Here is an 18,072-nt window from a genome sequence, read left to right as displayed (position 1 = left end):
CGGACCTGTTGGAGCGGGTCCAGAGGAGGGTCACAAAAATGATCAGGGGGATGGAACAGCTCTGCTATGAAGAAAGGCTGAGAGAGTTGGGGTTGTTCAGCCTGGAGAGGAGGCGGCTTTGGGGAGACCTTCTCGCAGCCTGTCAGTACTTAAAGGGGGCTTATAAGAAAGATGGGGGCAAACTGTTTAGCAGGGCCTGTAGCGACAGGACAAGGGGGAATGGCTTTAAACTAAAGGGGGGTAGATTCAGACTAAATGTAAGGAAGAAATGTTTTACACTGAGGGTGGTGAAGCACTGGCCCAGGTTGCCCAGAGAGGTGGTGGCTGCCCCATCCCTGGAACCATTCAAGGTCAGGCTGGACGGGACTCTGAGCACCCTGATCTAGTTGAAGATGTCCCTGCCCAGGGCAGGGGGGTTGGACGAGATGGCCTTTAGAGGTCCCTTCCAACCCAAACCATTCTATGATTCTAAGCTAAGGAATTCCTTGCTTTGTTGCTGGGTTATGTAAACACTCTGGGCAATTTATTACCCTCTTCTTCTGTCACTTATCTGAAAGTTTGGGGAGTACAGATCATCTTCTTGGTTGTTCTTTTTGTAGCATTTCCTGTAAGAATCTTAGATGTCCTCTCTAGGCGATACTGTAATATTAATACATCTAGTAGAGCTTGCTGAATCCCACAAAGCAGCCTCAAGATTCTTACTCGATCTTGCTGACTTTGCTCCAGTTGTACTTGAGGCCCTTCAGCATTCATATTAGGTTCACTTCATCCCAAAGCAGAGATTGAGTGCTCAATGTTACTTTAAGTAGCGCTATGGCTGCAGCGAGGTTTGTTTCCTCTCTTGCACAAAAACACTGTAAACCAAAGCAAAGCAGATTCTTTCTCGTGGGTTTGTGTTATTCTGCTTCAGCTAGTCTTCCTGTGAATTTTTTTCCCCAACAGCGTGGACTGTGTTACCTCCAGGCAGGATTCCTGCAACGCACTCCCCTCCAGGCTCTCTTTGAAGAAGACTTGGATGCTTTGGCTGGTGCAATGTGTGTTTTCTTGGCCACTTCTGAGTTTGCCTCTTTTTGTTGGACTAAGGTGTGTCCTTGCTTCGTGTCACTCGGAAAGACTATCTGGTACCCAGGAACTGGTTTTGTTGAGGACTGTCTTCTGAGGGGATGTGGGCAGCTTGCAACGTGATACCTTTCAGCAGATCTGGGAACCTTTCAATGCCCTGCCGCTTCCCCGGTATGCTGCTTTATATCCCACAGGTATGCAGGCTTTCTCTCTCTTCCTAGCAAATTCCACGTACAACTGATGCAGACCCTATGACATCTCGCTGCCCGCTGTCCCTTCCATTCCAGGGACAGAAGAGGGTCTGGAGAATATTTTTAACCTGACAGCTGCCCTGCCTGTCTCATTGCCAAAGAGCAGCAGAGTTCTGGCTTCACGTCACCTGTATGAGTAAAGGACTTGCCAAATGATCTCAGGGAAGAACTTGGAGCCCATATACGGAATGTTTTAGGTCTGTATGGAAATCTTATATGGCTTGTCACCAGGTTTTACTAGACTCTTCTATGAGATATATCTCACTAACTGTAGAATTCTTCCACTCCTACTTAGGGAGATGCAACTTATCTGCAGGTCTTGTTTTGACTAGTTTGCCTAGTAGCAAATTTCAGTCCAGTTTCCAGCATTTAAGCAAATCCAACAATGGTTTCTTTGATACTAATATTACTGGAGGAGAAAAAGGAAAAAAAAGAAGCCCTTAAAGAAATACTCTGGCCTCTTTCTCCCCTAGTTCCCTGCCCTCTCATCTCAAAAGGAATTTCTTGATTGTTCTTTCCAACACAGTTATAAACTTAGCTTAAAGGGAAGGGGAAAAGAGCTTTTCTTTTTGCCTTTTTTTGTCTGCTCCCCTGCGTGCTTCTGTTTTCAGTCACTCAGCCTGATCTCTGTTCAGCAGGGCTTCTTGGATGCTGACCACAAAGAAGGGAAAGAAACGCTTTGAGTTGAAGTTACTTGCTAACTTTTTTTCCATTGCCTCAGAAAATTTCCTAATGGCGGGGGAACATCAGGAGTTCAAGGTTTATACATGCAGCTTTGACCATTTCTCTAGGCTTTGAAATCTCGTTTGAAATCACACAGACTTATCCACACAGACCTACTAGTAATTCTAAACCATTTACTTCCAAAGGTGACTCCCCTCAAGGAAGACAGCAGCACCAAGCATGTGCTGTAGGGTAGCCGTAACAGGCCTTTAAGTCTTTTCTTGTGAACTTAGGAACATAGGAAGCGGCGTTAGAGGTCATCGGGCTGTATTGTTTTCCACAAACGGAGAAGCCCGTTTGTCACTACGCCGTGTGTGTATGGGGCTGCTCAGACAGTGGATACGGTAATCGCAGGTGAAACCTATTCCTTCACCAAGGGTATTTTGAGATGGGCCTAGCACTGCAAGGGGAGTGGCGTGGCAGGGAAGAATCAAGTTAATCATATTGATTCCTCAGGAGAATATCCGTTGCTGTTTTCTATTTTTTTTTTTTTGCCATCTCCATTTCTTTTTTTCAGTTCTCCTCACTTCTGTAATACTTTCACCTTGCCTTCCTCAGTCTCTTCTTTTTCCATTTTACAAAGCAAACAGGGATAATGCAGCCAGGATCAAAATGTCAGACACGGTGCTCTGACTGGATTTCAAATCAAACAAAAAGATACTTCTGAAGTCTCGGTCCTTTCAAAAAATACAGATTAGGTGTCAGCACCTTAAAGAGTATAAATTAATAAACCTGTGTGGACTACATCATTTTACCCCAGCTGAGAATCTAACCCTGAGTTTGTGTATTCCCAGCTTTTAGGATTCATGACAACTGGCAGATTCAAGGTTTGATATTCTAGGGTGGAGTACAGGCAGAACTGAATGTCAGGTCAGTGCAATCCTCTAACCTGGTTTTTTATGTGATCTGTGCTTTAATGGAAGGAAGAAGTGTGTGCATCTGTGAATAACAAAATAGCTTTGGAACATTTGAGATCACCTCAGCAGAGAATAACTTATAGGAAGACTATATGAGATAATATACCAAACGTATACTGCTGCTCCTATGACTGTGTAATTGAAGATACATAGTCCATTTTTATGTATGTGTACAGTTTGTCTTCTATACAAGTTTATAAGCCAGACAGTAAGTAAATGCTAAACTTACAATCATAGAATTGTTAAGGGTGGGAAAGACCTTGAAGATCGTCGAGTCCAACTGTTAACCCAGCACTGCCAAGTCCACCACTAAACCACATCCCTAAGCACCACGTCTACACATCTTTCAAATACCTCCAGGGATGGTGACTCAACCACTTCCCTGGGCAGCCTGTTCCAATGCTTGACAACCCTTTTGGTGAAGAAATTTTTCCTCATGTCCAATCTAAACCTCCCCTGGCACAACTTGAGGCCGTTTCCTCTCGTCCTGTCGCTTGTTCCTTGGGAGAAGAGACTGACCCCCCCCCTCGCTACAACCTCCTTTCAGGTAGTTGTAGAGAGCGATGAGGTCTCCCCTCAGCCTCCTTTTCTCCAGGCTAAACAACCCCAGCTCCCTCAGCCGCTCCTCATCAGACTTGTTCTCCAGACCCCTCACCAGCCTCGTTGCCCTTCTCTGGACACGCTCCAGCACCTCGACGTCCTTCTTGTAGTGAGGGGCCCAAAACTGAACACAGTATTCGAGGTGCGGCCTCACCAGTGCCGAGTACAGGGGGACGATCGCTCCCCTAGTCCTGCTGGCCACACTATTTCTGATAGAAGCCGGGATGCTGTTGGCCTTCTTGGCCACTTGTCTTCACTTGACCACTTGTCTCCATATTTCCCAGCAGCCTGGCCCTATAAAGATGATTATCCTCAACTCCCCTCCTCCTATGTCAGATTTCAGATCTGGGACACTTCAGGCCAGATATCTGAAAAGTTGACTTTTTCTCTGGCTTCTTGACAGGTGCTGAGGTAAGGAGTGGGAAATTAGCAATGACTTAATGCTGCACTGTGACCATTGTTACATGTTTAGAATTTTAAGTCATGAGCTCGTGGAAAGTTTCAGATTAGACCTCTGCAGATCAATTAATCCAGCTTCCTCCTCAAACCAGAGCTCATCTTAAAGCTAGGCTGGCTTGTCAAAGGCCTCCTCTGGTTGTTTTGAAAATCTTGAAGGAGGCAGTTGCAATAACTTCGATGCAGAACCTGTTCTAGAGCTTACCAACTCTAAGTGGTAAAGTCTTTATCGTTCAGAATGTGTTATCTCCATGCCCGGGGGGGGGGGTGGTGTACGTATATGCCCAGTTTCACAAGATTGTGCCCTGCGTAACAGTAATAAAATCTGTGGGTTTGCTATTTGCTTTTGGTTTGCACTGGTGTCACTGAGATGGCAATCTGTCCCGACTATTACGGAGGATCAGGTGATTGAAAACTTTGTTTTCGTTCCTCTCTCTTCTTTATTTGCTTGCTAACGTTGCCATTTGGCTTCTGTCTTGCTCAGGGACATTCTGGTATAATGTTTCTGTTGCTGGATTGGGGTCAGAAGGTGGTCTGAAGGAATGATTAACTGCGAAGGTGCAGAAGCAGATAAACCCTCATAAAAACCACTTGTAAGAATGAAGCCAAGAAAATATATTTAGAAATCCATTTAGGTCTCACCATCTTGCTTAAAATGGAATTGGATAATAATACCTGGCTGGACAATACAGTTAATGAAAAGCATGGAATGTAAAAGTTACCAGATGTAGAAGTTGAATTTTTTTATGTGAGCTTTGCTTTTCCAGTAAGCTTTTAAAACCTTATTCTCATTTTAAGCAATCTACTGATACATTTAACAAATGTCAAGATGAAATGCTTCAGCAGAGATCAAAAAGACCGAGGGTTTTATTGTACTACTCTTACAGCACTGGTAGCCTGTATTGAACTTTCATGCTAAGGATCAATAGCTTTATTTGATCAAATATGGTGAACTATCAAAGACATCGGGCTCTACCTAAAGGACACTTCACAGATTGAGCTGTCCCCCTTGAGAGCACTGGGACTCGAATTTGTGCTTTGATATTTGCTTGTGTCCCTGGTTATTTTGAAATTATTTTTTAATATTTTTTTTTAAATACTTGTATTGTATATTCATGAGTGTTCTCCATGCCCTGGCGTGGCATGTGGAGATCAAAGCCACTGCTTGTGATCGCGAGGCCAGTGCTGGTCCCTGGTAAAGCGTTTGGGTTTATCTCAGTGGCGTATTTTGAGCTAATCTCTGGAAACCAAAACTCGGTGGTGTTAGAAGACTTACGATCACAAGGAGATCGCAAGAAGGGACGTGGCGGGGCTGGGAAGTTTGAATGGACCCATCCGTTGGGGGCGAGGAGGACGGCAGCCGAGGCTGAGCTGTTTGTGCCGATGGCTGCGGAGGAGGAGGGGGAAAAGGATGCTTCCCCTCAGGCTGCGAGCGCAACAATTTGCCCCGCAAACTCCCTTGTCTTCCCCTCCCTCCTGTCTCTGCAGTAAATGGTTAAGAGCTCTCAGCTGGTGAACTTAGAATAAACATTTGTTTTTGTCAGCAGAGCTGCTGAAAGAGGAAAGTGGTGGGAGCGGGGTGGAGGTGGCTGGGGGAGAGGAGGAGAACGAGGACTGGGAGGATGCAGGGAAGGAGAACTAAAAAATACCAGAATTAAGCTTTCAACCATACTTCCGACCAACTTGGTTAAAGCAGCATTTTAGTCTGAATAATAGGAACTGCAAAAGCTGGAGGAAGCTCAGGTGGAGGGGGGAGGGCTGTGGTGGCAGGTACTGGTAGGTGGAGGGGGGCGTTCTGTAAAGCCCTCGGAGCTGTCTGTTTTCCCCTGACAATGTGCCCTGAATCATGTACCTTAAGGCTGCTTCTAGTGGCAAAAAAGTGCTTTAGCTTCTCTGTGAAGCCAGCTGGCATGCTGATTTTGTGGAGCACGCACGTGCCCGTGTGTAAATCCGTATGGGATGAAAAAGTAGGTTGAGTAAACCACCTCTGTAGAGGTGCACGGGTCAGAGTAAACAGGCGTCCTTGTGATGAGAACCTGTAATGTTAATAAAGAAGAAATGCTAGTACCTACTTAGCACATGAGATTGAAAGTAGGGGTTTGCTCTGAGAGGAGAATTACAGCTCAGAGGAGTGTAACATCCCTAAGAGTGACGTTACAAGGAGGAACATGGCTTTTCTCCTTTCTCCCGGTCCTTCTCTGCTGCTTTCTCAGCCGGCGGATTTATTTCAGCATAATGGTGTCGGGCAGGAGGTTGGGAGCATCGCAGGCTGGATGGGAAGACTCTCCTTTGTACTAATAGTCTTGGGGGTCCAAGGGGCTGAAGATTTGAGGAATTATTTCAATAGCGCGTTAAGTTACCCTGCGGTGAACCCGGTTTTATTTCGCTCATTGCAGCAGAGCTTGTTCTTTTTTGTAACAAACAGAAATTGGCAACCAAATCAGCGGCCTGCTAGCCAGACCTTACCTAACGTGAAAATGTCTTGAATTTGAAGTAGATGCAATATAATGCAAGAAATCTAGCTGTCTTTGCATTAACTGTGGAGCAGCGGTTTTGTCCAGCATTCCTCAAACACCATCTCTCTACAGACATCGTGAAGCGGCTACTGTTCTGAATACCATTTTTAAGCCATTCCTGCAATACCATGAATGAGATGTTAATGCCGTTTTACAAACGTGTGCAGAGCTAAATATTTCTGAGCTGTGGGTTCCAGCTGTGCTGTGCTCTTAGATCTGAGGAAGCTTGGGGTGCAGAGGTTAACCTCTTTATCTGAGCCACAGACCAGCCTCTTCCTTCTGGTTAGGTGATTCATAGAAAGAACAAGGCAGAAACCTGAAGCGTGGAACCATCTTGACTTTTTCTTTTGTTTGTGAATGCTGGCGATCCCAGTTATGATTTCTGGCTTGCTGCTTTCTTCATGCAGTTTTGTACTGAAATGCAGAACGGGGGAATGCAACCGTGCTAACATTTCTTAATTTGGGTAAGGATCAGTCTGAGGATCTGTGAATGTCTTTTCAGTGGTCCCCTTACCAGAAAGTAGCAAGAGGAAAAGTTTTGTGCCTCCTCCTATTAGAGGAAAAAAATGCTGCCATTTTTTTGCCAAACAAAAGTCTGTTGCCAAGGAACCGGCTGTTTAAATTAAAGGATAACTTAACCCTCCTGTTTCTCCCTCCCATTTTTACAACACAGCTGAGTGTGAAAGCTGGGTGGTTGGTCTGCAATTCTAATGGTTGTAAGGCTGTGCTGACTGCTCAAGGGGCCAATATGCTGGCAAATGCTGGCTGTAGTCTCTTGACTTTGTTCCCGTATCGGTAAGATCTCACTTCATTGTGCAAGATACTCATCGTGTTGCGTGGAGTGCAGTAAAGGGTATTAGAACGCCGCTAGAGCCCCTGAGACAAAGTCATCTCCTTCCAGGTGATGAGGGTACTGATTTGTGAGGACACTGGGTGAGCAGGGTGCTGTTTGTTACTGTATCATACTTGTGGGCCTACAAGATGGAAGGAAAAAAGGCTCTAAATAACTGGATTCCTGGTTAGGGTGGAGAGAGCATGAGAAATGGATAGAAAAGTGCTTCCTGGTTATAGCTCAATGAAGCACTAGATTGCAAAAGTGAGTCTCTCATACATGTCTGAATAAACTCTATATTTATGAACAGATACAGAAAATTGTAGAAAATCCTGTGAAGGGAGATGATTTCAGAGAAAAAAAAAACCCAACTGTTTAGTACTGGAACTCAGGGCTGCTGTTCTCTCTTATGCTGGTTCTTTGGAATTAGGATGTGTGTGAACAGTAATCTTAAACTGTACAAAAAGTGAGTTTCATACAGATAACTCTTCCCTGCTGACAGTCTGCAAAGATGTACTCAGTGCCATAGAAATCCATGCTGGTTTAGCTCTGTCAGTCAATATTTCCCAATGATACTTTTCCTCCAATGTTTTCTACTCCTCAGTGTTGACAGTTTTATCGTGACAAAGTCGTGTGTGAAGGGCTCCGGTGTGCTTCCATACAGCCAGCTCTGGTTTTGTCGACTGGAAGGCTAAGAGGAATAGTATAGTTAAAGGGCTTGATATGAGGGTCTGAAACTTGACCTCTGCCACACGCTCCCTTGTAATTCTGGGCAAGTTATTCAGTCTTTCGATCACTTTTCTGCAAAATAGGGCCATCTCTCTTTCTGCCTGTCTGGGTTCAGTTAAGTGTATGCTATTTTGAACGGAGCTTATACCTGCTTTGTGCATGTGTGTGATCTTGCACGACGGGATCTGGGGGATCTACTGTGACTGCGGTGATGACTGGGCATTGGAAATGGCCTTTCTGTTGACTTGGTAGTATGTGTGTCTTTGGTCTTGAACGCTGAAGCCTTAGGTGGCGATAATATATTAAGACAGAAAAGCAAAGGATTGTTCTATGCCAGCTGCCCTGGGAACAGAAATGGTTATTTTCTTAAGCAGACTTACTCATTGTGTGGGGTAATTAAAGCGACTGGATAATGGCTGCTTGCTTTCTCCAGCCTCTTTAGATTTTGATAGTTGGTACCTGCTGATGATCAGTTTTAGTGCTTTCCTTCACTTTTAGATGCAGTGTAATCTGTATACCTGCATTTGCAGATGCAAGTCAGTCTTACCTGATTATATCCACTGGGAGGGCAAACAATTCAGTAGGTTATTGTTTAAATATGCACTAAAATTAGCAACTGTTTAAGAGCATTCTCGTTTTGTATCGAGAGACAACAGGAAACATGGTAACACTGAATGGAAAATAGCATAATAGAGTGCACAAGATGAAATTCACTGTCTTAACTGTCATCACATGGTCTAGGTACCATTTAAAGCCTCAAAATGGGATCTAAATTGCTTATAGGAGCTAGTCTTGTATCTCTTTATAGGGATGAATTTCATCTTAGAGCAATGCACTTACTGATTGAAATAAATTGCTTTGGGGAGTTGATGTGCCTGGAAGCAAATGTACTGGTTGGGGGATAACTAATATTACAGAAGATTTCTCTCCTGGTGTATATGGTTTCGTTCATACGCTCACAACTATTACAGTAAAAATGTTACTAGTTTGCATATTCAAGCACAGAAGTGCTGAGCAGAGCTGTGCTTGAAAGTGATGGAAAACCCTGATCGGGACGTGTATTACTGTCCATATCGCATTCTAGGGCACTGGAAATTAAACACCTGAAGTTAGTGGTCTCCCTTGACCGTAAAGGCCCTCTTTCTCTCAGTTTGCTGTTTGTCATCCAGATGTTATGTCTTCTATCTCTTAGAGATGCTGTGAAAAATAAATTGTTTCTGAAAAACTCAAAAATAGAGTGCTGAGAGCGATAAAAAACCCAGTGAGGAGCTTAATTGTATCTTCAGGGAAGGTTTAGAGTAATATGCTGTAAATAAGGTATAGAACCTCTCACTGAACAATAAAGGACGTGACAAAATATTGAATAGCTGTTGGTTAAGCGGGGAGAACCTGCTTTGTACATCATGGATCCGACGTCCGGGGAGAGTAAGGAAGAGAAGAAAGAAGGATATGATCACGAAAGATGGAATCGATCTGCGTTAGAGCCATGCAGCTAACTTCAGGGTGTACTGGGCAACCGCAAAGCTAAGATTTCCCAGTTTTCAGTTCTTTGTCTCCAAAACTGACCTTTTGGGACTGTACTCTGCCACAACAACTGTAGCCTACACAGTCAACACAAAGGACTTGACTGTATCTGTTCCTTGGGCAACAATCTCCTTGAGTTTTTTTGGCTACTGAAGTTCTGAATCCTGCCCCTTCCAAACCATGAGGTGTAAAGGGGATCCATTGGTTGGCAGCAGTAGCAGGTCATTATCCAGTAAGTCGAGCAGGCACTAGAGGGGATAGAGTACTCTTAAGGCTTGAAAACTCAAAGCATGGGGTTAACATGGACTGTTGAGAACCTGTCACTCTACTGCTTGCCGTTAGCTGACAAAGCCGCTTGATGTGCTTTGTTGTGCACAGTAAGAATGCAGTCTATCAAGAAGTAAGAGATAATGACGTAAACTACACCGTGTGGATAACTGGTTGTCGTGTGTTGCGAATGGAAGACGGTGGCGTTTCTTTGAGAAGAAGTGTTGTGAAGAGGAGAAATAATGCTGGAAGGTCCAAATGTTGCATCTGTCTTAAAACAACTGTAGTAAGGCATTTTCTCACAGAAGACTTTCTGCTCTACAGCTGAATGTGACAAAGTTATGCTCAAAGATGACAAATAGATTTTTGACTAACAAAGATGCTTTACTGCCTTTCCTGATTGATGTTATCGTTCCCTTGTAAATAAGTGGGAATGTTTTAATGGACTGCCAGTTGCAGTAACATTCTGAATTTCTTCTTTGGTCTCTGTTTTTCAGGAGCTGTGCAGCAAGGTTGTCAAAGCAATTTTAATGTTTGTGGCTTCTCAATTACCAGGAAGACCCATTGCTGCTAGCTTGGGGAAATTATTAGAGGCTGCTTCGCACTATGATACAGACTTTTCTTACTCAAGCATAATTACCTCTATCTTGATATTAAATGAGAAGATCACAGTAAGAATTTCTGCCCAGTTCAGTGTTGTCACTCTCTTTTGACCAGGCCTATGAAAAGGATCTGTCTTCCTGACTGATCTCGCGCTGTCACATCTTCATGCTACTGACCACTTCTGTTAAGCGATGGAATATATAAGCCCTCAGTAGCCACGGACATGTGTTTCAGCACTGACTGTTGTGCTGCCTGCTCTGTTCCTAGTCAGTACCTTGACAACCAGTTCGTAGAAGAAGCCAGATAGATGTGTAAAGGCCGGCTTGCAGATTCCCCTTCCCAGCAGATAAACCTGTTTGTTGGTTGGAAGATGTCTTTTCCCTATTTGTGAGGGGAAATGGACACTATTGCACCAAACAAAGGGACAAACTGGAGCCCACAAGCATTATTTTCTTTAAATAGGACTAGATTCAGTCTTCTGATACTGGGGCAGTCCAGGTGCTTCTGAAAATCTCCTTATCATGCTGAGAGGGTGCTGAAGGTGGCAGGAGCATCATTGCCTCAGCTGGAATGGAAGCTTCAGAACTCTTGCAGAGATACCATGAGGTTAAAACTAGCAAGAAGCCTTGGTGGCTATAACTAGCATTGCCTCCTCCATCAGACGTCCAGCAGTTGCTCTGTAACATCCTGTCCGTGTCCTCAATGATTCTGGGCTGGCTGAACTTACCAGAAGCGCAACTCATGGCAGTAAGTGTATGGCTTTCATAATTATTTGTGATTTTTTTTTTTGTTGGTTTTTCCTATGTGAAATTATGCCAGCATGGATAAGTCTCTAGAGAGAGGAAAAAAACACTTAGTAATGAATGAATGTCTGTACATACTTTGAAGACTTAAAGTGTGATGGAAGTGCTCAGTGTTACGTTTAGAGCCTCATATGTCTTGAGGTCAAGAAAGTCCCGTAATGACCTCAGTGCTGCCTATTTAACTCCCGAAGTTTGCTTTGACGTAGCACATTTAAAGAGGCATTTAATGTGGACTGTTCAGCTTGTGTATGGAAACATCATTTTCATGTCCAATGCTTACTAAGAGAAAATAGTAATATTTGGTGAAAAACTGAAGGTTTTAGCTGCTTGTCTAATCTTGTCCAGTTTCCACCATAACTGAATTACAGAATCACGGAATTGCTGAGATTGGAAGGGACCTCTCGAGATCACCTAGCTCAACTCCCCTGCTCAAGCACGGTCAGCTAGAGCAGTTTGCCTAGGAACGTGTCCAGTCAAGACATCCGTGGATGGACATTTCGCAACCACTCTGGGCAACCTATTCCAATGTTCAACGACCCTCATGGTACAAAAGTGTTTTCTTATGTTGAGATGGATTTAATCATCATGATTTGAGAGTGCAGAAGAGACATCGGGCTCTGTGTAGAGCTGAGACCACAAATAGCTTAACTGTGCACTTGCAGTAGCTTAGACTAGAGTGACCTCTGCCTTTGGGAAAATTATTTTACCAGTTAATTCAGGGTAGATTTATTCTTCCATCTTCAGCCACATCTCTCAAGTAGCGAAGACTTGGTGTGGACGCTTAATTCTGTATGTATACTGCAGCTGGATGTGGGATTTCTCCCACAGGTTTTCAGACACTTGCGTAGCAGCTAAAAACATAAAATGATAACGGATCATCACTGTAGCAACGTAGAGTAATGTTGTCCTGGTAAGAATGGCAATGTGAGATGGAGGACAAAGTAAAGTTAAACTGTTTTATAGCTGTGATAAACTACTGGTCTGGCGGAGTAAAATTTTGTTGAATAACATAGGTATTTACTGTGACTTTGTTGAAGTGTTATGACTGTGGTAGTTTTGCTCTGTTTTTCTACTGGCCTGCATGTTTTACTAAATTCAAGTATACTCATGGTTTTGGAGACGACCGGATTGAACAAACCGGTCCCTTGAAATGTCCCAGTCATTGCTGCTAGTCTTGATGTGTGTGACCCATTCTTTCCGCAAGTTGAAGGCTCGCTGTTGGAAGGTTTGTTGATGGATTTTCAGTTATTTGGGTTCATCAATCAAACCTCCAGAGAGGGGGACAGCGATAGTATCCTGCTACTGGCAAGAGCATACAAACCTGAAGAGAATCAGATCGTGTATTGGGGATGGAAGGTGTGCTAATGCAAAAATAAATACCAAGGCTGGGGTGTATAATGCGGATTGTGTGCACACATGTATGTTGTTGGTTGGTTGTTTTTTAAGGGAGTGTAAATCACAACATTCTGTGCCTTTATAGGGACTTTGTTGGATTGAGAACACAAAAATGTCATTTCCAAAATTTCATTTAGCTCCTACTTATGAAGAATTTAATATCCTAAAGCTTGCTTGCTTTAGTCCCCAAAACTGTGATAGCTCTACCGGTAATATTTTTCCCCCACTCAACTGAGCGGGAGGGCTGATTTCAGAATGTTTAATAAAAAGAAAATGGCATTTCAGTCTTTAATAATGTAAAACTGCGTAGAGTTATCACTTATCTGTTAACTGAAAACAAGCTGGTATAAAACACACAGAATATAGAAACTGCAAATGGAAAATTCTTCTTGCTTCAACCCACTTTCTTTTGTTGCATCAGCAAGAGGAGTATTTCTATAGAAGAGACAGTTCTTACAGTGAGTGACAGATTACCATCTTTGCCCAGGCACGTGACTCTTAATATATCTTCAGATATATTCTATTGAGTACGTGGGTGTCAAAATAAAGCAAAATAATACATAGTTCTTCCAAGCAGCTCTTTTCTACTTTCAGAAAGCTTATTGGTGTTGTCAGTTGTTACATGATGAGATGCACACGCTGCATAGTGTGTATCCACTCTTCTTGGAACTAAAAGGGAGCTGATATTCAATATTCAATGTGAGTTACAGTCGTGATTGTCAGATCAAAGTAACATCCTGTCAGTTCTAATTTGCTGCTATTTTCCTGAAATTTTCAAGGGCTGAATCCTTCAACATGCCTATTCACGTGTCACGGTTGCATCATGATGAATTCAACCTGTTACCTTTTGACATCCTGACAAATGTAGCCCAAAAATATGCATTATTACATGTTATGGAACATACCTAATATATACCAGTAAAACTGGCAAATGGAAATGATCGTAACTCCTAAAACTACTGAGCTGATTCTGTTCTTTGTTTGGCTTTGGTTTTGTGTTTCTGTCAGAATACAAGATAAATAAAAAGCCAAGCTTGAGGTTGACGGTCTCAGTTACTTTTAATTAGGTTTAAATTCTGCATGATTAAAGTCAATAGTTGAAAATAGTCTTCGTGCCTGTGGTAGACCACAGACAAGAATTTGATTACTGGAAGACAATCTTACTACAGGATAGGTTGTTGGTTGCTCTGAATTAGTAGGTCTCTACTGAAGTAAATGGAGTTGGCCTATAGACACTGGAGGTGATTGTTCCATTTTGAGTATTTGTGTGTGCGTGTGTATCTTTTTGCACACATCGGTCCAAGTAAGTTAGCAATTTGGAAGCTGACATGCTAGATACCACAATAACTGAAGAATGTGTGCAGAAGTTCCAAAAAGATGAAAAGTATATTAGCTAAGAAATTGGGGTAGCGTTAATTTTGCCATTCTTGCATGTATTTAGTATTAAAAATGAAACGCAAATAAGTTAAACTTTTGAAAGTGAGTTCAAAACATCAGTGCGATGGTACAGTGATAGAACATCCTGATTTTCCTGGTCTCCCACTATCAAGTCCTTATCCTGCCCATCTTTTCTGAAAAGTAACTTCTGCAGTTCCCCTTTTAATGTGTGATCTCAACCGGCACAGAAATTGCCTATCGGTTGCCCATCTTAGGTCTCTTCTTGATCTCCGACTGAGAATTTCTCAGACCAAGGATGCAGCTTTCAAGAGGATCCAGTTAGCCTTTGGCAGTGGTCAGTATCCACTAATACCTAACGGCACCAATGCTTGGGTTTGGTTCTCAGAACTGCGAAGCATCGTACACTGACCCCACCAAAACCAATGGACGTTGAGCACTTGTTCACCTACATTTGTGCACAAGTCCTGAAGTGTCAAAGGCTGTGGGAAGTGTTTGTGGTTACAGTGGTTACGGCTATTTGAGATGTCCCAACCTCCTGAGGCTTGCAAAGACCCTGTAATAGAATCGGCAGCAGGAGTTGTGCGAGGGTGTGTTGTCTGCCTCGGTACGTGGCGAGGCAACTTAACTTAAATAGATTTTATTTTTTTTTTATACCAATGGGTTAAACAAAGTTAACTGGCTTCTCACTAAACTGTGTAAGTAGCGCTTTCAGGACGCTGCTGCTGCCGGGGTGAAAGCTTTTTACTGTGCAACGGTAATAAGCAGCAGGGGACAATAACAATGTAAGCTGCTCCAGGAGTATTTTCAAGACGATCTCCAGAAACAACCTTGATGTCGGCACCGAAGTGCCATTGTATCGCTTCTGAAGTGGCCTGGATTAATACTGGCATGTCTTTGTCTGCTTACATTCCCTCCAATTTATTTCCTTGCAAGTTGCAAAACTACAGAACAAATGTTTCAAATAGAATACTAAGATCTGAAAGGAATAACAACATGAGCAGAAGGCACTCACTGATGCCAGTAAATTCTTTATAGCTGTAAGTTATTCATAAACATGAGCAGATAAGTATTCAAGAGGAAGAAAGGACTAATTTTTAAGTGATTGAGGCAAAATTTCTTCACACAAAATATCTTACGCAGCGCTCCTAGGCAAATCTAGCGATAAAGGTAAAGTGTTGTTCGAGAGAGAAGGAGTTGACACAAATTTAATGGAAATAGAGAGATCCCAAGCACACAGCCAACACTTGTTATTTAAATAGAAAGACGTTTAGGCTGATCTGTACGCCGTTTCCTAGGGTTAATAAAGGTAAGTCTCAGTGGCTCGCGGGCAAGCATACGGTTCCAGGAGCTAGCTTAAAGGGTTGCTCCCCTCGCCTCCCACCCCAATGTGTCAAGAGGATTAAGGCGAAAAAAGCCATCAGGAAGCAGAAGGGACGTAGATGGCAGAAGACAGCAGCGGATGTGGGCATTGATTTGAGCTCGTAACTAATGGGATTCATCCAAGTGTGAGGCCTGATGCTGCTTTAGAGGGGAATCGCTGTAAATCGGGTAGCGTGGTTATATTAGGTTACTTTCAGCCTATTAAACTTGTAGCAGAAGGATCCTTTTTTTTTACCTCCTATTCCAAAGATGATGTTGGAAGGGAGGATGTGCAGTAGTACATTGAGGAACCAGATCTCTGTTTGGGGAGCTCATAGAGCGACATATTTACCGTTAAAGCCTTTTTAACGTGGTGATTTGTGTGCTGTGATGTGTGAGGGAGAGCAGATACACGTCGGTGTCTTTGCTTAAGAAGGGTTTTGCTGTGTGGAGTGGCCGCTGCATCAAAGACCTTGTCTCTGAAATGCACCGACAGAGGCAAAAGGAAGCGTCGCTGTTTCCCGTTTTTTATGGAGGGGCAATATGGATTTGCAGCAAGTGACTTGTCCCGAGGTTTTGTCTGATGTCTTTGGCGGAGCTGTGAATTAGGAAAACTGGTTTCAAGGCCCTCTCCGGTGTGTGAAACGAGAATGTTCTTCCTCGCTCCTAATCAGATAGCAATTACAAGAGTAGAGCAGGAAAGGGCAAACTGGAACAGCATGCCAAACCTACGCATAGATTTGTTAGCAATTTCCTTTCTTATTTAACTGCATAAATAATCAAATGTGAATATTGGAAAAGCTGAGATATTTCCCTTGGGATCTAGACCTGCCTTGCATGTTTAAAATATTTATATATTTGAGCTGTCAATTTTTCTAACTCTATCAAGGCTGAAACAACTATAGGATCTGCAGATGAAAGATGGTACTTGAAAAGGAAAAGAAAGCAGTCTGTTAGGCCCATTTAATTTAAATGTGCTGTAGTAAATCTAAAGCGCTGTCTCCGCTGTGTTCATGCCGTTTGGCTCCTTATTAGTATTACTAAGCAAGAAAAGATATTTTAAAGCAGGCATGGTTTGAGATTAAGGTAATTTAAGTTAGCACAGTGGTTTAGAATACCAAGGCACTTTTGTACTGATCTCATTGTACTCTAAGGCAAGAAAGGAGGCTGGATATGTGACAGCAGTGCTTTGAAATGATAGCTTAGCCGGTACGATTCCCGTATCTCCTGAGAATACGGGAAGAGGTGTTACCCGGCGGTGCGGGGAGGAAAGAACAATGAAGGGCAACGCAGAGAGTTTGCCCTGAGACTGTAATAAGTAGGTCAGCTAAGCGCAGTCCTGCCCCTGATGTTTGTTCTGTGTTTTGATGGAGCGCTGCTGAGCTATACAACTACTGAACTTGGTTCTTGTCCGTATGAAAAGCCGATGAACTGCTGCGAGCCGTCAAACCTGTCAGGTGCTTACACACGTTGCAAAACAGCTTTGAAAAACTCATCAGGGAAGAGAATCTTTTATTTATTGGTGCGGAGCTGGCAGATAACAGGGTAAGATGCAATTGTGTGAAGGATTTTGAAGTCGCCTCCTTTTGCTACAACGCAGCACCACTGCATTAACCCTGGTGACAGAGGGTCCTTGTTAAAGGACCCTGGCCTTTGTTAAAGGCTGGGGTAAAAAAACCTGAGATTGCTTTCAGTTTTGTTTCTTTGGGAGGTTTTTCTTTGTTTTTATGTTTGCATAGGACCTTTCATTATGGGGTACCGGCCTGTGATTGGAATTTCTACGTGACAGTTTAATGAAAGCAACAAGAGCTCATTTTGTGATTTAATAAAATCTCAGAGCCTTGGTGTTATGAAGATGACAGTACAGAATAATCCATTGAGCTACTTATGATTGGGAGAGCATTTCTGCTCTAGTTCCACCAACCTTACCAAGATTTTACAATGACTCCTGTGCTTAATGTTTTCCTTAGGCAGAAGAAAGGGAGCCTAAACCTGTGACTATAATTGAATCTCCTAGATCTTTATGTATTCGATTACTGAGGGAAAACAAGTAGATTTGGGCAATGCAATGCTCCCACCCAGGAATCTTTGCTATTCTTACAGACGCCTTGTTTGTTTGTTTTGTTTCCTTTTTCGTTTAAGGCTTTTTCTGAACAGCCTAATGAAAAGTTGCGTGACAGCTGAGTAAGGATCTTGCTCATATTTAAGGATCTTGCCCCTGAGTAAGGGCCTTGCTGTATGTCACAGGAAAAACTGTATTTGCAGTCGTATTTCTATTTGGAGTCTAAAATGGATGCTGAACAAGCAGGAGCATTTGTTCTCCCTGTATTTGCAATCCCTGTAGAAACCCTCAGGGAGCTCAACAGCTCTTTTTCTCTGCTGCTTGTCTTGTCTTCATTTAAGGCTTTTTCTGAACAGCCTAATGAAAAGTTGCGTGACAGCTGAGTAAGGGTCTTTTTCCTCTTTGTCTGGGCCTTGCTGTATGTCACAGGAAAAACTGTATTTGCAGTCGTATTTCTATTTGGAGTCTAAAATGGATGCTGAACAAGCAGGAGCATTTGTTCTCCCTGTATTTGCAATCCCTGTAGAAACCCTCAGGGAGCTCAACAGCTCTTTTTCTCTGCTGCTTGTCTTGTC

Source organism: Pygoscelis adeliae, unplaced genomic scaffold, assembly GCF_000699105.1.
Source record: "Pygoscelis adeliae isolate BGI_AS28 unplaced genomic scaffold, ASM69910v1 Scaffold372, whole genome shotgun sequence".
In the NCBI taxonomy this organism is placed as follows: Eukaryota; Metazoa; Chordata; class Aves; order Sphenisciformes; family Spheniscidae; genus Pygoscelis; species Pygoscelis adeliae.
This window is presented reverse-complemented; position numbering follows the sequence as displayed.